Here is a 21990-nt window from a genome sequence, read left to right on the forward strand (position 1 = left end):
GCCGGCATATGGAGTTTCCCAGGCTAGGAGTCAAATCAGAAAATCAGAGCTGTAGCTGCTCATCTACACAATAGCCACAGCAATGCAGGATCTGAGCCGCATCTGCGACCTACACTGTAGCTCACAGCAACTCCGGATCCTTAACCCACTGAGTGGGGCCAGGGATCAAACTTGCATCTTCATGGATACTAGTTGGGTTTGTTACCGCTGAGCCACAGTGGGTATTCCTATTTGAAAAAGCATTGCCTAGCCCCGGGTCATGAAGATCTTTCCCTCTAAAAGCTGTATTGTTTTAGCTTTCAGTTTATTTCTCCAGTCCATCTTGCTGTGGTCTGAATATCTGTGTTCTGCCCCAAGTTCGCATGTTGAAATCCTAACCCCAAGGCAATAGTATTAGGAGGTTGTGCATTTGTGGGAGTGGATTAGTTCTGCCTTATGAATGGCATTAGGCTTCAGGGTCATCCCTATCTCCTTATGTCACATGAGGACAAAGCAACAGGTACCATCTATGAATGAGGAAGCAGGACCTCCCTAGATACCAAAGTTTATGGTATTTTTGTTAGAGCAGCCTCAATGGACTAAAACTGGAATTGATTCTTGTAGCAGTCAATATGCATTTTTTTTTTCAATATGGATATTTGGTTGGCCCAGCATGATTTACTGAAAAGACTACCCTTTTCCCTACTGAATTACATGGTCACTTTTGCCATTAATCTGTGATCCTGTATGTGTGGGTCTGTTCCATTGGACAGTTTTCTGTTCTGTGTTTTGAAGTATAGTTGATTTACAAGTATGTTGTATTCATTTCTAGTACATAGCAAAGGGATTCAGTTATACATGTGTATAGATATCCATAGATGTATATCTGTATTCTTTTTCATATTCTTTTCCATTATGGCTTATTATAGGGTATTGAATATAGTTCTCTTGCTAATAGTAGGACCCTGTTGTTGATGATTATCTGTTCTTGTACCAGTACCACACAGTTCTGATCATCAATAGCTTTATAATTATAGTTCCTGATAGCTCTTAATATAAATTCTTCATATTTGTTCTTCTCTAAGAGTGCCTTGGCTCTTCTTGGCCGTTTACATTTCCATATGGATTTTAGAATTACTTTGTAAACTATACCACAGCTTGGATTTTGGTTGAGAGTGTATAGAAGGATATACGAATTTGGAGAGAACTTGTTATATTTACAATACGGACTCATCTCATCCATAACAACTCCACTTATTTGGCTCTCCCTTATTTTTTTCTCAATAATATTTTGTAATTTTTAGTTAGAGGTTCTGCACATCTTTAATTAGATTTACTTCTAAGTATTTGAGTGTTTGGATGTTATTATAAACGTTTTATTTTCCATTTGTGTATTGCCAGTATATACAAATATGACTCATGTCATAGCTCAGACTGCAATAACAAAACACCATAAACTGGGTGGCTTATAGACAACATAAATTTATATCTCACAGTCCGGGAAGCTGGGAAGGCCAAGATCAAGGACTGCTGGCAGATTTGGTGTCTGGTGAGGGCCATCTTCATACATAACACGTGGCTTTTTGCTGTGTTCTCACATGGTGGAAAGGGTTAGGATCTCTCTGGAGACTCTAAGGTAAGAGCACTAAGCCTATTCATGGGAACCGAACCCAAAGTACCCACGTCTTTGGATTGCAAAATATGAGTTTTGGAGGGGACACAATTATTCAGGCTATAGCGACTAATTTTGGTATGTTGCCTTTATATCCAATGTCCTTCTTATATTCTCGTATTAATTCTAAACATTTGCCTATAGATTCTTCAAAATTTTCCATATGCATAGTCATTGTCCAGAAGTGATAGTTTTATTTTTTCCTTTTCAATATCCATGATTTTTATTTCTTCTTTTGCCCTTAGCACTGGCTAGACCTCCAGTGACAGTGTGGAGTAGAAGTGGTTACAGGGGCCATTCTTGACTCAGTCCTAGTATTTGGAAGGTTTTGATATTCTACCAATGGGAATGATGATTGCTGTGGGTAATTTGTCACATTAAGAAAGTTCTGTTCTTAGCTGGCTGAAAGTTTTCATCACAGGTGAATGTTAAATTTATCCAATACTTTTTCTGCATTTAAGATGATAATGTGATTTTAATCCTTCTTGTGAATGTGGTAATTTGAGTTTATGATTTTTGAATCTTAAACCATACTTGCACACGCAGACTAAATTACACTCAGTTCACTATATTCCTGGATTTGATTTCCTAATATTTTAAGAATTTTAAAATAATGTTTATGAGAAAGGTGAGTTTGCAATTTTACAGAATGCTTGTCAGAATTTTTAAATCAAGTTTATGATGTTTTCATTTTTAAAAAAAAGTCTGGGAAGTTCTGCTTCTGGTTCTAGCTTCTTGAAGAATTGTGTAAGTGTTATTTTTCTTAACCTTTGGAGAATTCATTGATAAGCTCTCTGGGCCTAGGTTTTTCTTTGAGGAAAGGTTTTTAAATACTGGGTTCAAAATTTAGCATACATACAGAAATAGTCATATTTTCTATTTTTTCTTCTGTCAGCTTTGGTAAGTCGTGTTTTTTGATGAATCTCTTTATTTCATCCAGATTATCAAGTTTATCTGCATAAAATTGTTTTTAGAATACTTTTATCATGCAATCTATAGTGGTATTCTCCCTTTCATTGCTGTTTTTGCTAATTTGTGGTTTTTCTACTTTTTAAAAAATCAATCTTGGTTTTTTAAATTTTGTTAATCTTTTCAAAGAACTAATTTTGGAGGTTTGTTGATTTTCTTTATGATATGTTGGCTTATTATCTCCTTGATTTCAGTTTTTAATCTCTGTCATTTATTTCCTTAGGTTTGACTGCTGCTCTTTTTCTAGTTTCTTGAGATAAACACTTAAATAGTTGATTTTTAGACTTCTTTTTTCTTCTGTGTGCTTTTAAGGCTATATGTTTCCTTTTAAGCATCATTTTAGTTTTTATCCATAAGCTTCAAAACGTATTTTTTGGAGGGTAGTTCCCTTTGTGGCATAGTGGAAACAGAGCCCGACTAATAACCATGAGGATGCAGGTTCTATCCCTGGCCCCTCTCAGTGGGTCAGGGATCCAGCGTTGCTGTGAGCTGTGGTGTAGGTCACAGACATGGCTCAGATCCTGCGTTGCCGTGGCTGTGGCATAGGCTGGCAGCTGTAGCTCCAATTGGACTCCTAGTCTGGGAACTTCCATATGCCGTGGATGCAGCCCTAAAAAGCAAAAAACAAACCAAAAAAAGAAATGTATTTTTTAATTACTCAGTTTAAAATATTTTCTACTTTTTATTTTTTTCCTTTATCCCATGGATTGTTTAGAGTGTATTATTTAATTTTTAAGCAGTTTTTTTTTTTCTTTTTTCATAATAGACCTCTAGTTCAATTCCCATGGTGGTTAGAGAAGATATTCTTAAATATTTCAACATTTTGAAATTGTTGGGACTTGCTTTCTAATACATTGATTTCAATGTTCCACATATGCTTGAAATGAATATGAATTGGTCTTTAGTAGGAGCAATTTTACGTACGTAGCAATTAGATTTGTTAGTTGTACTGTTAATATCTTCTGTATCCTTACTGATGATTTTTGGCTTATTCTACCAGCTATTGAGAAAGATATGTTAACTTCTTCCACTGTAATTGTCGATTTGAACATTTTTCTGTTTTGCTCTGATCATTTTTGTTTGATTTCTTTTGAAGCAATGCTATCGGTTGTGTAGAGATTTAGGATTGTAGTGTCTTCCTATCGGATTGACCCATTTGCAATTATGAACTGTCTCTCTTTATCTCTAAAAATATTGCTTGTTTTAAGGTTCCCATTGCCTGATATTGATAGAGTTACACAAGCTTTTTTTGGTTATTTTTAGTGTTTGCATAGTATATTTGTCTTTCCTTTTGCATTAAGCATTTGTGTATTATTATGTTTAAAACATATACTTGTTTTTTTATCTTGTCTGACAATCATAATCTTTTACTTAAAATTTAATTCACTTGCATTCAGTGTAATCGTTAACATATCAATTTCTAGATATCATCTTATTTTTCATTTTCTATTAGGCTCTTCCCTTTTATATTCTTTTTTCCCTTTTATTTCATGTTCCTTTCCCCCTCTTTTTTGGCCTTTTTTAGGTCAAATTTTTAATTATTTAATGTTTTTATTCCAGGGACTTACAAACAGTTTATTCATTTCTTATTCTGATAGTAGTTATCCTAGACATTACAACATATATCCTTGATTTATTACAGAATTATGCAAATTATTATTTTTACCACTCCTCTGGTATTATTAGGCCCTTAAACCTTTTTTTCTCTTTTTTTTTTTAGACCCTTAAACCTTTTAAACTGTTTACCATTCCTGACTTTTGTGTTCTTCCTGTTTTGCATTTTATTTTATTTATTTATTTATTTTTTTGTCTTTTTGTTGTTGTTGTTGTTGTTGTTGCTATTTCTTGGGCCACTCCCGCGGCATATGGAGGTTCCCAGGCTAGGGGTCGAATCGGAGCTGTAGCCACCGGCCTACGCCAGAGCCACAGCAACGCGGGATCCGAGCCACGTCTGCAGCCTACACCACAGCTCACGGCAACGCCGGATCGTTAACCCACTGAGCAAGGGCAGGGATCGAACCCGCAACCTCATGGTTCCTAGTCGGATTCGTTAACCACTGCACCATGACGGGAACTCCCCTATTTTGCATTTTAGTTCTACGTAGATTTTATTCTACAAAAATTTACAGTATTCATTTTGTACAGTCAATAGTAATTTATAAATATCCATATACTTACCCTTTTCACTGTTTTTCATTTCTTCCTGTATTTTTTTCAAAAATAAACTTGTAACACAGCCGCTATGGACGTTAGGTTGGCTGGTTTAAATATATTTAAGATGAAATTTTGATGAAATAATCACCAAAAATAGATGGTAAGTTGGTATAAGACAACTTGAGTATCGAGGTCAGGCAATAATATTGATTTTTCAATGTAGTACTGAATTTACTCAGTCAAATTCAAACACTTACTGGGTGGCATTCTTCAGTTTTCAGAGAGCATTAATATTCAGCTCACAGTTGATTCTGTTAATAAGTTGATGGAAAAGCCAAAAAGACAAGTAGGGATCATGGGAGGAAAGAGAGTTGCCCGCATTTACCCACCTTGCATAGAACCCAAGTTCCCTGATGCCCAGTTCAGTCCTCTATGTGTATCAAATAACTCTTAGGTCGATAAAGAGAAGTGTGGCCCTGGAAAATGCATCCCTCAAAATACGCCGTTTAAAGACAGCTCCTTAAATGATTACCTTCTTCCGTCTTTTTGTAGTGCCTTACCTAGATCTTTAAAACTCAAAACACACATAAACACCAGCCTGTAGCAAACATAGTTAAGTTTCCTCACAATTGGAAACTCACATTAAAGCCCCACAGAAGTGGGGAAGGGAAAGTGAGGAGGGTTATATTAGATTTATTTTGGTCTTTTTGCTTAGTTTTTCTTTCCAGGCATTGGACTGAACTTCAGTGTTCAGAACCAGAAGTGAACATTGTTTAGGTATCTATATTTGTTAATACTCTACTTTTAGAAATTTTTAGTTACAGTAGATTCCAGGAGTATTTAGGGAACTTCTAGCTATATTCCGTGGAAAACCAACAAACATAGACCCCAAAGAGCCATGAATAAAATAAACTTGTGGAGTATATAAGGCTCTCCTACTCATCTAGCACAAGGCAGAGTAGGTGCTTATAAAGTTAACTAACTGAATGAATCAATGAAAAGTACCTCCATATCTAGCTCTGTCTCCTCCATTTATCCAAAGATTCTCTTGGCCCCATTCACAGTGATGGCAGTGCCACCACTGAAGCAGCATTTATTTTCTGTTCAATGTGTAGTGAGAGAAAAGGGATGGAGAATCAGAAGCCCCATTTTTATCCATGCTGCAAACTCTTCTACTTGGATTTGTGCCATAGCAGACAGGATATTCTGCCCCTCTCCAAGAGAGTTTGCCCACCTCCACATTTTGAGAAAACATTTGGTTTGGAGACGTGGTTGACATCCTTTGGGACACTTGTGTCTCTGCCCCCTGCAAATCCTATCTCTGAGAATTCCTGCTGCTCATGGTGTCTGCCATAAAGGGCAGCAGAGTGGCCCTGCCCCTACCCCATGTCCACCTCACCTCGATATGAATAGACCAGGAGCAGACTCATGGAAAGCAACAGTCACTCTCTCAAGAGTGTGAGCCAGGTCACAGAAACGACACTCAGTGATAGTGGACTCGCGCTCAGAACTCATGTCCAGGCAGGGCTGCAGTTGGCACCAGTGCACGGCACAGTCAAATACAACCAAAGTTGCTTGAAAGCCAAATTTTAAATAATCAGAAGCAGCCCAGTCTTTAGAGGGAAGATATAGGTATGCTTAAAAAGTGAGGAGAAGAATCAAAAGAGAAAGAGTAAAGAGAGAGAAAGAATCAGAGAACAGAGACCCACTGAGATTCTAGTTCCCAGCTTAGGTGGCTATAAAGTCCAGCTGGACTTTGTTTCCTGGTTCTGGAGATTTGTAAGATTGTGGTTTTATCTTCACACTTAGCTCCTCTTTTTGTATTATTTATTTATTTATTTATTTATTTTTTACATTCACTGTTATTATACTTTATTTAATAAAGAAATACATTTGCCCTTGCAAAAATAGTAATTGCAAGTTTACAAATAAACCCACAGACCTCAAAGTCATGATGCCAAATCTTCAACTTATATCCAACAAAAGCAAGTCAGTTTACAAATGGTCCTTAGCGCCTCTTTTTAATTTGAGCTGATTCAAATGAGATTTGATTTCCAGCAACCAACCATCTCTTGACAAATGGGTTTCCCTTCTCCCCAGGGCTTTGATGCAGCCCTTCTCCCTCCTGTGAGGAAAGACTGTGATATGAAAAACTCTCGCACTATCAAATTGACTTTTCCAGGAACCTTTTAGAAAAATACTGCAGGGAGAAGACAATGTTCAACACTAAGGAATAATGATTCATGATATTATTTTGAGCATCGTTTGGAATATATTTTAGGAATCTTCCCAGTGTACCTTCCATCATCTCAATAGTGGACCACTTACTCTGCCTAAAAGGGCTACTTATCATTACACATAAACATTTCCCTGTCCTGCCGCACATACACACACACACACACACAGACACAGACACACAGACACACACACACACCTCTTACATCAAATCGTAAATGCCTGAAAATGGGAAAATGCCCCCACCGTCTTTACACACTTAGCCATGTAGTACCGTGGCTAACACCTAGAGTGTTCATTTGGATGGATATGTGCCATATGTGTAAATTGAGTGAGTATTCGTTCTCCACCTCTCTTGAATGTTTTTAGAATGTTGGAACTAATATTCAAATACGACCTTTTCAGAAACTTTCCTTTTCCCTTTTGCTCCTCCTTCTGGACTTTCACATGTCCTTAGACTTCTGTGAGCTCTGCTGGAATGGTTTGCAGAGCATGAGAAAGACAGGAAAGCAGCATTAGCCTTTACTTAATCCCCAGGAAGAGAAGACTTAGAGGGTGGTCCCGTCATAGTCACTAGGTTGTGATTAAAGGAGCCAATATAGGCATTTGAAAGGCATTTGAAGGCTGACTTTCCGATGAGGACATATGGCTCATTTTCATCAATGCAGGTAAAAGTTCATCAGCCCAGTGGCCCCAAAGGAAGGCCTGCATTGTGCGTGCCCCAATACTTCCTTGGAAAGGGGGCCATTCTCACAGACTTGACCTAAGGCCAATGAAAGGCTATTAATAGAAACTCCAGAATCCAGGATTCTTCATAAATACTGTCTTGGAAAAAATTATTTTCATGCAGAAAGGACCGCTTTTTCTGACAATCGTTAACATTTTGTTTTCCTTCTCCATGTCGTGAAAGCCCAGACTAACATTCAGGACACTCAAGAAGGTCACTAGGAGTTCCCGTCGTGGCGCAGTGGTTACCAAATCAGACTAAGAACCATGAGGTTGCGGGTTCGATCCCTCACCTTGCTCAGTGGGTTAAGGATCCGGCGTTGCCATGAGCTGTGGTGTAGGTCACAGACGTGGCTCGGATCCTGCGCTGCTGTGGCTCTGGCGTAGGCCAGCAGCTACAGCTCCGATTCGACCCCTAGCCTGGGAACCTCCATATGCCGCAGGAGCGGCCCTAGAAATAGCAATAAGACAAAAAAAAAAAAAAAAAAAGAAGAAGGTCATATAAAGAAATAAAATAAAAATATGTTTTGAGCATGGTTGGTTCTGTAGCATATTATGCGCTTGTCTTTTCCGGTACAATAGTATGATTTATTTTGTAAATATGCCAATTTTTGCAGAATGAGTATTGTTAATGTGGAAACCAGCTGAATCATCCATCCATCAGTGAATATACTTGTTTTCCTTTTTTTCCCCTCTATTTGTTTATCATTATTCTAAAAGATATTAGATGTTCTTTCATTCAGGGTTCTCCTCCCCTTCAGCTGTGTCATTTGGTTCACAAGTAATCCGGTAAAGCTAGCCTAAACTTTGTGTTGGTTCAGAATGCTATTCATAATATTGAATCAGAAGCCGGAGTCCCATGTAATCCTTCAGAACCTCAATCTCTTGGCTCCTGTGCAAGAGGTAATTGGAGAGTCCAGAAAGATCTGATTCAAAAGGACATTTTTTCTGACCCCAAGAAAAGCTAATCAGACTTTGGATTCTGATAGCAGATCCATAGGAATTTACTTTTAAAGTTATTTCATCATCTTGTTTCAACGAATCTAAAAAATCCAGTGTAGCCCACCTACGATATTGAGTTCCTTTTCATATTTGTTAGACACATCTCTTATTTGTTCCAGATGTCTTCAAGGAAAAGAAATTTAGATAAGAAGAAATGAAAATATTACATGGAGTGAGACTATGATTTTAGCGGTGGGGGGAACAATAGCTCAGAAGTCAAGAGAACTGAACGCTGGTCACTGAAGTATTACCAGTGAGTTGAATGATTCTCTCATTTACTTGGTTTTCTGGTGCCTCAGTTTCCCCTTCAGTAAAATGAGATTATTCCCCTGAAATCTCACGATAAGACTCATTGACCCTTTTCTTATCATTTATCTTTTGATGCAAACCTGTGACACTAAACCATCTCCATTATTGTATATTTAACAACTTACTGTGTTCAGTAACCATCATGCATTAAATGCAATAATTATTAGTAGCTGCCTTAATATTTCCCCTCCTAACTGTATCAGTGGAGAAAATGGAATTAAAAAGAAGGTTACGGTTTGTTATGCATTATTTCTAAGAGAACGCAGAGAAATAATCTGTCATCACCAGTAGCTCTTATCTAAGACACTATGCTGCTGACTTTCAAGGAATTCCCAAGAAACTGAATTCCTCTTACCAAGGTATCTTTTTAATATATCTGTGTCATAGACTACCTGCTCATTGACACAAGTGGTCTATCAAAGTTTTATCTTTACATCATTAGCTTTTAAATACTAGAACTCATTTCAGTGCTGAGAAAAGTCTGATGAGCATGATTACACGTGGAGATTTTCAGGTAGAAGATATCCGGGAACATGCATAGAATACAGAGGTTTTGACTTGCTTTGCCATTTGTTGCTGTGTTTTCACATCATATCTTGTGATGATAGTATTACTAATCGGCGGAAAGATAATAGTTTATTTTACTGCTTCCCTTCCCCCTCCTTCCAGGATGGCATTGGGAAAATTTCCAATCAAACAAGTGGTTATGATGTCAGGAGGAGATTCTAGATGGCCTTTCAGGGATAAGACCTTGTAGTAGGTTGAACCATAAAATCGCCATCATTAGTCAGAAATGATGGCCCACTGGTAGTTTCATATGGCTCAAATGACGGAGCTTTGAGTTTGTATTCCAGCCCTGCAAGCCACTTGCATGTCAGCTCAGGGCAGTTACTTAAGTTCCAAGCCTTGTCTTATGAAGTGGGAATAACACCTACTTTGTAGGGTTGATGCTAAGCTTAGTAATGACCTGTAGAAGCACTGGGTCTGACAATAGTAAATGTTCAAGAGACAGTTAATGTTATCATCAATGTCAGTGACTTAGGGAGTTTCTTCACTTGCCCTTTAGCAATTTCTGCATAGAGGGCGACGGTAACGGTTGCTATGCCAGAAAGAAATGGAAAATGTTTGTTAGGCAAGCATGACTTTGAAAGCCCCACTAGCTTTAAAAGGTCTTCCGTTCCTGCTCTGTATGCTCTGCTATGTCCTAGTAAGGTCACAGATAAAGTCTGACATACACTCCGTAGAGTATCCAAATAGAAAATGTACTGAAGCAAATCAAGAACACAGTTGGGAAAAAAGAAAAAGAAATCAAAGCACCGAGCAAACATTCTTAACTTTTGGCAGAGGAACGGGACTGCCTGAATCCCCATGGCTCTTTGAGTTATTAATAGCGACTCATTTTATCATATTTTGGGCAGTTATATATTTTTATATCATGCAGCGAGTGTAAGGCTTTCAAGGCTCGATGACCTTTTGAAAAATGTGTCACTCTGGACCGGAGCAGGGCAGAGGATGCCATTCTGTCATCTGTGGAGCACCCACCAGGCTGCACTCATTAAAGGCTGAGGACGAGCCCGGCGCTGCGGCGCCGCCTGGAACGAAGCTCCCATCTGCTCTGCCAGAAGCCGTGATGAAGTCACCAGTTGCACAACAGTAGTAATTCGCAGCTATTTATGACCGTTTTCACAGCGAAGGTCTAGATCAGGAGGCTGTGTTTACATGCTGGGCAGCAGAATGGTTCCAGGAATCATTCCCACAGTAACTTTTGGTCAGACTCATCAACTGAGTAGCAAAAAAACCAACCAGTTGGTCCTGAAGCTGAAATGACCAGGTCTCCAAGTTAGCCTCCACATGCCTGCTGCTCCTCGAATCTGAGACTGAATGGACTCTGATAAAGGACATGTTCACACATTGAGGTCTGGGGAACTCACACCGGCTTATCCATGAGTTATTGTAAACTTTAGGCTACTAATCCGACTAGGAACCATGAGGTTGCAGGTTCGATCCCTGCCCTCACTCAGTGAGTTAAGGATCCAGAAGTTGCCGTGAGCTGTGGTGGAGGTCGCAGATGTGGTTTGGACCCCGAGATGCTGTGGCCGTGGCATAGGCTGGCAGCTGTAGCTCCGATTGGATCCCTAGCCTTGGAGGCAGAGGGCAGGGGCTAGCCTGGGAACCTCCATATGCCATGGGTGCGGCCCTAAAAAGCAAAAAAAAAAAAAAAAACTTTAGGCTAACCAAAATAGCCTGTTTGTGGCCTATCAGACAGACATTGTCTGTCTACTTTAATTATTACAGAAAAGGGCACATTGGCCAGAAGTAAAGAATATCCGTATTAAAAATAAAGATTAAATGCCCCTCTTCCTGAGATGCCAGTGCCGGTCCTCCTTTGGTGGGAAGCCTCCCTTCCCAAGTGCCAAGGCCGTATCCACTCGCTGTGTATGTGCTGGTCTGTTCTTTTTGCTGTTGTTGAAACCTTGAAGAAATGTAACCCTGACTTATTTAATGTTCTTTGTTCTAACAAAATACATAGCTGTGCTGAAAAGCCTGCTTTTCCGGAGCAGTTTCCCAGAGTAATCTGGCAAGCAGGCTTCCGGGCTAGTCTTCAGTTAGTTTGGCTCAAATAAAACTCTTTTTTATTCTTATTATTGATCGTTTATTAGTTATTTTCATTGACAACTCCCACCCCCATGCGCAAAGCCTCCCCTCCCCGCCACTGCCCTGCAACTGTGCCCCTTCCAACTTAAAACCCTAAGACATCAGATGCATCAGGGAGCTTTGGAAAGTCCTGAAGAGCACCTGTAAACAAACTGTAATTTAGAAAATGCCTATTTTTAGCATATGTTTATTTTTCATTGTCATTGTTCCATTAGGTGACTTCAATTAGTGAGCCCGACAGCTCATTTGCATCAGGATCATTAGAACACTTTCATTTGTCCATTTACACTGACTTGGGGTTTTAGTTAATTATCACTTCCTGACAGCCTGAAGGTCAGACTATTTCCTTTTGTTTCTCATGGCAGTTCATCCCTTCATTAAGGGTGATGGAGAATGAATAATTAAACTTATGCCATTTTCCCATTGCAGGTAATGAGAGGCCATAAGATCCCAGAGGTACCGTATAGGAAGTCCAGAAAGTGTTGAGGTTTCTACTTCCTGCAAACATGTGAGTGTCTCTCCTTTGCTCTCCTGGTAAAGTAGGGTCAGCTAAAGTCCTTCCCCCAAACGAAAACAAAATGATAATGCAAACAGTTGTTGGGCTCAGCCTGCGCACTTCCTGGCTGTGTGACTTGAGGAAAGCCAGCTCACCTTTTGGCATGAAAGGTTTTCTCATGATAAAATGGAGTGACTAATACCCAACTTGGAGAATCATTGTCAGCATCAAATGCACGAGTGGAAGGTATGAATAAGCACGTCTGCCACAGAGTGAGAGCTCAGTCATTGTCACCCTGGGCAAGTCATCTTTTGAGTGTTGTGGTTATCAGGCCTCGGCCAAACAGCCTTTTGCAGAGACCTTGCTTGACCTGGGCCCAAAGTTCCCTTTGACCCACAGGGGCAAGGATTAAGGGTGAATTGTGTTAAGCCCTGGAGGAAAAAAAAAAAAAAAAAAAAAACCAAACAAACTCAGGTCTTAGGGAATTCCACTATGTCCATCCTTTTCGGATTACCCTAAGAAGATTGTTTGGAGGGAGCAGGTGGTTGTGGAAAATAGAAGGACCCAGCAGATGGGACCCAGAAGACTACACCTGGTGAGGGAAGGTGCCTCTGGCTTCTCCATCTCACTGGAGGCTGGCTTACCTGGGCCCCCAGTTTTGTTCTGTTGAGACTAGTCAGGGGGCCACCTGTACGCTTTCACTCCCGTCTCACCTGACCATGTTCTAAGCAGCCCTTGGGATCTTACCGGCTGACTGTAAGTGGACTCAGCCCCGCTAAGGAATTTTTGGCCCCATGAAAGAATACTTCTTCAGTCTAATGTGGTCATTTATTTTGCTGTGCCAGGCAGTGGACTATACAAGGTAAGGGTGGTGCCCTTCAAGATGCAGAGTTCTGGGAATTCCTATTTTGGCTCGGTGGTAACGAGCCCTGCTAGTATCCATAAGGACACAGGTTCTGTCCCTGGCTTTGCTCAGTGGGTTAAGGATCCGACATTGCTGTGACTGTGGTGTAGGCTGGCAGCTGCAGCTCCAATTCAACCCCTAGCCTGGGAACCTCCATATGCTTTGGGTGTGACTCTAAAAAACAAAACAAAACAAAAAAGAGTTCTGGGAGACCTTCCTAGAGGAAGGGGGTTCTTGGCTGGGTTTTGAGGGACTGATAGGATTCAAATGCCAGAGAAAAGGAGAGAAGATATGCCAATGAGCCAAGTGGGAAAGGTCTGGGATGTGCCCAGAACTGGGAATCTTCCCAGAGACTGGACTGCGGACTGTGTAAGGGATTAATGGTAGCTCAGATGCTCAGACAGACATGAACCATTGAGCAAGGGTGCAAGGGTTGAGGCAAGGCCTTAGACTTTAACCTGCTGTCAGTACAGACATGGGAGGGTGGAAGCAGGTGCAGGTGCAATGGGTGGGGCTAGACTTGGTGGGAGGAGCCTGGGGCCTGAGGTAATAGAGACCTGGGAATGAAAAGGGAAAATGAGATGCTTGAAAATAAGCATGCATGAACGTAAGACACTATGAAAATAAGATAAGGGGGTGGAAACCATTACCCAGCACTGAATTTAAAAAATGTCTGTGGTCCGTGCTTTACCCCAAATTGTCGTTCAGTAAATCCTGTTTGGATCTTGAGGAAAAAGGTAAAACATGTTGCTCCTTTAAAAAAAAATTCTAGGGAGTTCCCTGGTAGCCTAGTGGGTTAAGGACCCAGCATCGTCACTGCTGTGGTACAGATTTGATCCCCAGCCTGGGAACTTCCACATGCCTTGGGTGCAGGCGAATAAATAAATAAGTAAATATTAAAAAGGTTCTAGTAGGAAGCAGCTTTAAAACTGCTTCTGGAAGAATAAAGGTCACAGGGGAAAGTGAGTGGAGCAGGAGTAATTGAAAGAGGGACAAAGTACTGGTGTCTTTTTAAAGAACACACCGTAGTTGATGCTTAATGTGACAAGAACAATCTTGTCGCTGTTTCATTGCCTTGTCAGTATTGGAAAATACTTTCTATAGCTTCCCACAGAGAGTTGAAAAATAGCCTAACAATGATGCAGTTAGCCAAGTGTTATCATTTTTAATTGAAAAACTTATATGAAAGGTAGAAAATTAAATCTGGAAGAGAACTTAGATCATTTCATCCTTTTACAGAAGGGGAAGCAGGACCAGAGAGGAACCCCTCACCGAAAGCCACCAGCTGCGTATGCCAGGCCCGTTGCCCAAGGTAACTACTTTGACTCCTGGTCTGAGCTTTCTACTTTGCCGAAAGCATCCCTAAAGACCATTTTATTGCCGAGGTAGCAAGTGGGTGCTTGCCATTTTCTCTTTCTAAAGTGAAGAAGTGTTTTATCAGATAAGCTCCTCACATTTCTCCTTCTTGCATAATTTTTTTTCCTGCTTATGGAATTAAATCTTTAACTGCAAGGTCATCTTTGGGTTGAAGATACCTTCCCCCAGGGGTGGGTGAGTTGCACAGAGGGAAGGACAGTGTATGGGAAGCTGCTCCGTCCAATCCCCTCAGCTGGTGTTTGAGGTAAGGCAAGTTCCTGCAGCATCAGCAAAACGCTGCCTCTGAACCACCTGTACCCAAGCTGACTGTCGTCCTAGGCCCCTGAGAGGAGGCATGGCTTTCCTGCCAGGGAGAGGCAGGGCTCACTTGCCACCCCCTCCCCTCTGTATGAGCCCTCCTCGCCGTTCTCTGAAAGGGGGCGGGAGCTAAGATGGTTCTAGTACCAATTCCATCATAGAGCAGGGTTTCCTGCACCATCAAGCCCTTCTCAGCCACCCTGGGGGTTCCTCTGATTCAACTCAGTTCGTACGCTGTCTACCTGGAGATGGTGTCAGATCCCACAGGTTGAGGGCTCAGACCTACAAGACTGCCTTCTCTCCTCCACCTTAGACGCCAATCACAGGTCCCACTTGTCACACGGGCTACAGATTGGGGGTTCCCACGACCCCTCTTTGGGTTGGGTTAATAAGCTACAGGGGCTCAAGGAACTCCGGGAAAATTTTACTTACTAGATGACCAGTTTATTATGCAAGGATGTGACTCAGGAGCAGCCAGACGGAAGAGATGCTTAGGGCAAGCTGTGGGGAAAGAGCACAGTTTTCAGGCCCCCTCCACGCGCCACTCTCCCCTGATCTCCACCCGGAAGGTATCCAAACGCCCTACTTATTTTCAGATGAGTAGGCTTTCATATTATGGGGGCTTCCTCACCTAGCACAATGAACGCCACTTCCAGCCCCTCTCTGGAGGATGGGGCCCCAAATTCCAAGCTTCTCCTCATGGCTTGGTCTTTCTGGTGACCAACTCTATCCAGGAGCCCACCCAGTGTTGCCTCATTAGAAACAGAGATGTTTCTAGTGCTCTTATCGCTTGAGAATTTACTGGGCTTTTAGGAGCCCTGTGTCAGGAACTGGGGGCAAAGACCAAATATATATTTCCTTCTTTCTTTCTTTTTTTCTTTTCTTTTTAGGGCCACACCCGAGGCATATGGAGGTTCCCAGGCTAAGAGTCTAATCGGAGTAGTCTACACCACAGCCACAGCAGCATGGGATCCGAACCGTGTCTGTGACCTACACCACAGCTCACAGCAACGCCGGATCCTTAACCCACTGAGTGAGGCCAGGGATCAAACCTGCATCCTCATGGTTCCTCGTCAGATTCGCTTCCACAGCCTCACAATGGGAACTCCCAAATGTGTATTTCTTATTATGAATCACAGTATCACAGTGCCCCTCCCCTGACCTCACCGAAATCTCAGTTTCCTCCAGCACCCACTAGCCTCAGTTCCTCATTCTTCATCTTACCTAGAAATTTAAAGAAAGAAAATCGCTTCCTCCTGTTAGAGCATCGTTCTTTTCTTTTTCCTCCAATCTTTTACGTGTCTCAGGCCCCACCTCCCATGCAAGTGACATGGCATTTCCCCACGGAGGCATGAGCACTTAAGGGCTCGAAGCCTCCTCTGCGTGGCACCCTCTCCCCCAGACCTGCTTCTCTCTGCCTATTGGGAACCCACGCTGGGGAGCCCGTGCCCTGGCCCCGCCTCAGGCATAGGAAATCCTGGTCACAGGCAGCTTCAAGCTTAATTCACAGAAACTCAGAGTTGTGTTTTATTAAAGTGTGCGCGGGGCGAGAGGGTGTGTGATCACAGTCTTTGAAAGGCCATAAGATTTAGCACCACCCAGTGAAGGTCCCAGGTAGTGTGTTTTCATGAGCCTGTTGCTCCATAAACACAGGGCGATGAGATTTAAATCTCGCTGGCTGGCCGGCTTGACGATATTGCTGTCGGAAAGCTGGGTCAAGCAGAAATACGGTGATAGGTGTAGGTTTCTTGAGCCAAATTCTGTTCTTTACATAGTATGAATGTCAGCGTTTTCTGTAAACTTCGAAATGTTCAGAATTAGCTAGAACTTTGAACCTTTTTTTTGTGTGTGTGTCTTTTTGCTATTTCTTGGGCCGCTCCCGCAGCATATGGAAGTTCCCAGGCTAGGGGTCTAATCGGAGCTGTAGCCACAGGCCTACACCAGAGCCACAGCAACGTGGGATCCGAGCCGTGTCTGCAACCTACACCACAGCTCACGGCAACGCCGGATCGTTAACCCACTGAGCAAGGGCAGGGACCGAACCCGCAACCTCATGGTTCCTAGTCGGATTCGTTAACCACTGCGCCACGACGGGAACTCCTGAACCTTTTTTCTTTTATGACTGCCTTAACTTTTTGACGTTTTGCTCATCAGACCCTTATTCTTTGGTATTACCGCGTCTCTTCTTTGGCTTTCTTGTCAGGCCATGAATGCATCTTCTAATTCTAGGCATTCATCGCACTTCCTCTGTCAGTGTTTCTCAGCTTATGATTCTCTTACTGACTTTGCAGTCATCCGGTGCTGCCTTCCACTGACTCTAGCAAAGGTCGAATTGATTCTGCAATCATTCACAGCATGTGCTGGATGCCAGCTGTGTGCCCGGATTGTTCTGGGTGCTGAGGAAATCGTGGTGAATAAAATGCCCTGCGGTCCCTGTGGTCCCTGCCCTCATGGAGTTTACACTCCCGTCGAGCCAACAAGCAATTATCAAATGATCAAATAATAAGCATATAATTAAAATAGTGTCAAATGGGATAAAGGAAAAAAAAAATACAGGTAGTAAGACCTAATTACTCATGGGTACGATTTTGTCATTTGGGATTCTCTCCATGGAAATCTCTTTAAACTGTTTTTTTAAACAAACAAAATTGATGATGAAAATTAAAGTACGTGTGGAGTTCCCGCTGTGGCACAGCGGGATTGGTGGCATCTCTGCAGCATCAGGACACAGGTTCAATTCCTGGCCCAGCACAGTGGGTTAAGGGATCCAGCATTGCCACAGCTGCAGGGCAGGTTGAAACTGTGGCTTGGATCTGATCGCTGGGTCAAGAACTCCATATGCTGTGGAGTGTCCAAAAAAAAGGAAAAAAAAATGCAAATCTTTTACTTATTCCATATACAGAACTGTAATGGCTGTGTTTGATTTTCTGCCCAGCCCTTCTTCCTCTTTCTTATGGTAACAAAGTCATTCTAGGACCCAGAGATGGTCACATGACCCCAAAGAGGCCTATTTAAATCCTTTCCCAGGACTTTCTAAGTGGAGCCATTAACAAGGTTTTCCCCTTGTTGGGGGTGGAGTGAGGGCTGCTGTGGTCCCCTCAAACGCTCCCCTAACACCTCTGAACTCAAGAGTGAAGCCCGCCTGCAGAGAGAGGCAGAGATTAGAGACAAAGAGAATCCCAAAGGGGGAGTCCTAGCATCCGCCCAGGCTTGGTTCAGAAACAGGAGACTTTAAACTCCTGTTTCCAGCTTAAGTGACCTGGAGTCCACTTCTGCTGCTTGCATGATAATGATGAGTCCACATTGATAGAGAAAGCAATCTGTATTCACGTTATAAAAGCTTCTTAAGAGTAGCTGGGCTGCCTGTCTTCCAGTGAATTCCCTGAAGTTCTGATATTCTTCCTTAATCTCCTTTAAGCACATTTTCTGTACACAAAGTACCTTAAGTCCTTGTGGGAAACCAGTGGAAGGAAGGGGATGGCATTGGTCTTGATAATCAAGTCTTCGTTGTTGATTCATATGCCTGAGGGATTCCCGAAGGTCATGTTCCAGGGGTCATAAGTCAAGGGGACCAGTCTGCATCGTATGAAGAGGCAGGGGGTCTTGGTGGGTGGAGAGTCTTGCCCATTTCCTCGGAGCATCTCTTGCTTTCCTGGGGCAGGTCTGTGGCACAGGTTAGCATATCCTCTGCTCTAGGAGGAAGGAGGTCGCTCTCTCTTCTTCCCAAAGGGATACAGGGGGAACTGATGGGTGGCAGCCCTCAGGGCCCCGATTTAACAAGATATATCGGGGCAAACTTGTTGAGGTTTTGACCATTTTCCAAAAAGCAGAGGGTGCAATGAATCAAAGTTAGAACACCAGGGAGGGCTGTGGCATGGCCTCTGGCATCAGTAAGGGCAGAGAGACCAGGTGCCAGCCGGTGGCAGCCATCGCAGCAGAGGCCTCTTCCTCCAACAGAGGTGGCCGGGGAATAAGGCTTAGGCACTAGAGTCACCAGCCTGGGGTTAGCATCCCACACAGTGGCTGGATCCTCAGGGATTTGTGCAGATACTGTGTCCCCTAAAAGAGGAAACTGGGGCGTTACCACTGTGGCACAATGAGGTAAGGATCCAGTGTTGCCATAGCTTGGCGTAGGTCACAGCTGTGGCTTGGATTCCATCCCTGGCCCAGAAACTCCCATATACTAGGGATGCGGCCAAAAAATAAAATAAAATAAATAAAAGAGGAAATTGGCGGAAGAGTATGTTTTCATTCCTCAAAGCTCTTTTACATGCAGGCGACACTCCTGAACCAGAAAAATAGGGCATTTACTGCTAATTCCAAGCTAGGTGTCCTCACGAAAGACACTTACACTTTCTAAACCTTGGTTTTCTCGTATGTAAAGAGGAATGAAAATCGCAGTTACCTTATAGGATTGTGGGAGGACAAAATGAGAATATGACAGAATGAAGGGCAATGCCTGATACCAGCCAGCACTCAGGCAGTGGCGGGAGATGCACAGCCAACACCTGAGCTGGTGCCAAGGTTACCCAAGGTTACCACCTGGGAGGACAGCATTTGCAGGCTGGCAGGGTGATGAGGAATTGAAGACGGAGGGGTGGGTGAGCATGGCCTTCTCCAGTTGAGAACACTGAGCTCTGGATGGGAGCAAGAGCCCCTGGGAGGAGGAGTAGCCCTAACACAGCTGAGTTTCTCAGGAGCTGGTTCATATGCTCTCAACAAGAGCCTGAGTGTTCAGGTCAAGAATCTGAGTGGAAGGCAAAATAACAGGGTGAATAAAGAACAAAAGGCCTTTCCCAGAGACTTCCTCTCCCAGGATCTTTTGTCCTCTGCACATTCCTGCTGGGAAGCAACATATTTTCCAAATGTGCATTGCATTGCCCTTTTCCCCACATCTTTGCCAGGCTTGGATGTTATCGATTTTTTTCCTTTTTTTTTTTTTTAGTGCTAAACTCTCTTTATATGAAAGTTCCCAGGGTGGGGGTCGAATAGGAGCTGTGGCTGCTGGCCCATGCCACAGCCATAGCAACATGAGATCCGAACCGCATCTGAGACCTACACCACAGCTCACAGCAATGCTGAATCCTTAACCTGCTGAGCAAGACCAGGGATCAAACCTGAGTCCACATGGATACTAGCCGGGTTTGTTACTGCTGAGCCACAACGGAAACTCCTTAATTTTTCACTCTTTCCTAATCTGGTAAATCAAGCTATGGTTTAATTTCCATTTTCCTGACCTCTGGTGACACTGAGGTTCTTTTCACATATTTCTTGGCCCCTGTATGTCCTCTTAGGTTTCCATTGCTAGACTTTTACAACTGAATGGAATCATCTTTAGAATCAGTCCTGTTATTTCGTTGCTGTTTTCTTCTCTTTAAACTTTGTGCCTCTGATTAGTCTATTTAATTTGAGAAGTGTATACTATTTCAAGGCACACACAGACTTTGTTTTCCTCTGGCAGATTTGTAATAATAGATAGAATTCATTCAGATTTTGGAGTCATCATCTTTCAGATATTGAAACGAAAATTAAAATCAACTTTCCAGTTGGCTTTTAATTGTGATTGTTCTAGGCTGAACAAAAAATCCCCGACTTGATAGCACTTTATGTGTTAGCACTTTCGAAGGAACAGAATTGGAGGCAGAGTACTGCGAAAAGAAGTTTCACGACCTTAAGGGTACTAGATTTGGGATTTTCAAAATTCCTATTTGCGTCAACCAGTTTCTACCAATTTCTGTGTTACGTTCAGCAAATCATTTCCCTTTCCTCTCTTTGAATGAGGAGGAGAAGGGGGGGGTTAAACTATATCTTTGATTCTCAACTCTGGCTACACATTAAAACCACCTGAAAAATCTTTGAAAACTACCTGTGCTCATCCCTAGGCAGTTAAATGGGAATCTCTGGCAGTGAGATCTATGCATGTGTGTTTTTATTGGGAGCCCCAGGTCATTTTGATGCACAGCCAAGAATGGGAATCACTAAACTTGATCTTTCTGATCCTAAAACACATTGAGGTTTGGGCCCTGTGACTTCTAACCTAGGAAAATGGAGATTTTATTTTTCCACATAATGCAATGAAGTTTAGCACTGGCTTAAAGAAATGGCTTGAAGGATACTTGCTAGTGGCTGAAATTTTTCATGATTCCTCTCGCTTTTCTCATTCCTCTTATGGTGTTCATGTCTCTAAATTAATGATTACTACGGACTTTTATTGAGCTGACAAGTGGATAAACATATATTCATGTTCCTAACAATATTATTCACAATAGCTAAAACATGCAAACCATCCAGAGGTCCATCGACAGATGAATAGATAAGCAAAATGTGGGATGTTACATCTGATGGGTATACCAGCCTTAAAAAGGAAGGAGATTCTGATGTATATAACAGTGTGGATGCACCTTGAAGACATTATGCTATGTGAAATGTCAGTCACAAAAAGAAAAATGTGATTCCACTTAGATGAAGTACTTGGAATAGTTGAGATCATTCAGACAAAATGTAGAATTGTGGTTGCCAGGGGCTGCGGCTGTTGAGGGCAGGAGGAGTTAGTGCTTAATGAGTGCAGAGTTTCAGTTTTGCAAGATGAGAAGAGTTCTGTGGGTGGATGGTAGTGTGGGTTGCACCATATTATGGATGTGTTTAAGACATCTCAGCTGTACACTTAAAAATGGTTAAGATGGTAAGTTGTATGTATATGTGAATTTTACCACAAGAAAAAAACATTAAGTAGATGAACAAAGAAGGATACATGAATGAACAGTCTGTTGTGTAAATCCCTGAGTCAGAGGACAGTGAACAGTCCCTTCTTCTGTCCCCACTTTGAGATTAAAAAGCAATGAGGTCCTACTCTACAGCACAGGGAACAACAGCCAGTCTCTTGGGATAGAACATCATGGAAGACAGCACGAGGAAAAGAATGTGAATATATATATATATATATATATATATATATATATATATATATGTATATATATATACGACTGGCTCAGTATGCTTTATAGCAGAAATTGACATAGCACTGTAAATCAACTCTAATTTTTTTTTAATTTACTTTAATTTTTTTTTTAAAGGTTGAGTTTAGAGTATGTCAAGTGAGTTTTGCAGGCATGGTTGTCAATGAAAAGTCCAGTGGTTGCATTAAGATCCACTTCAATAAATAATTTTCTGTTCAATCACTAGACATTCAACCAATCAATTAATTGTGAATTGTAA

At 42.0% G+C, this 21990-nt stretch overlaps 1 long non-coding RNA gene across 2 annotated transcripts in view; it reads left to right on the forward strand.

Moving 5' to 3' along the window:
• LOC100626841 (uncharacterized) overlaps positions 1-21990 on the forward strand; it is a 133679-nt gene that overhangs the window by 25236 nt on the left and 86453 nt on the right. For both annotated transcript variants that reach the window (NR_045016.1, NR_045015.1), the window contains 2 exon segments: positions 12131-12209; positions 14341-14413. This is a non-coding gene — a long non-coding RNA (uncharacterized LOC100626841).

This window comes from Sus scrofa, chromosome 5 (assembly GCF_000003025.6).
Source record: "Sus scrofa isolate TJ Tabasco breed Duroc chromosome 5, Sscrofa11.1, whole genome shotgun sequence".
Taxonomy (NCBI): Eukaryota; Metazoa; Chordata; class Mammalia; order Artiodactyla; family Suidae; genus Sus; species Sus scrofa.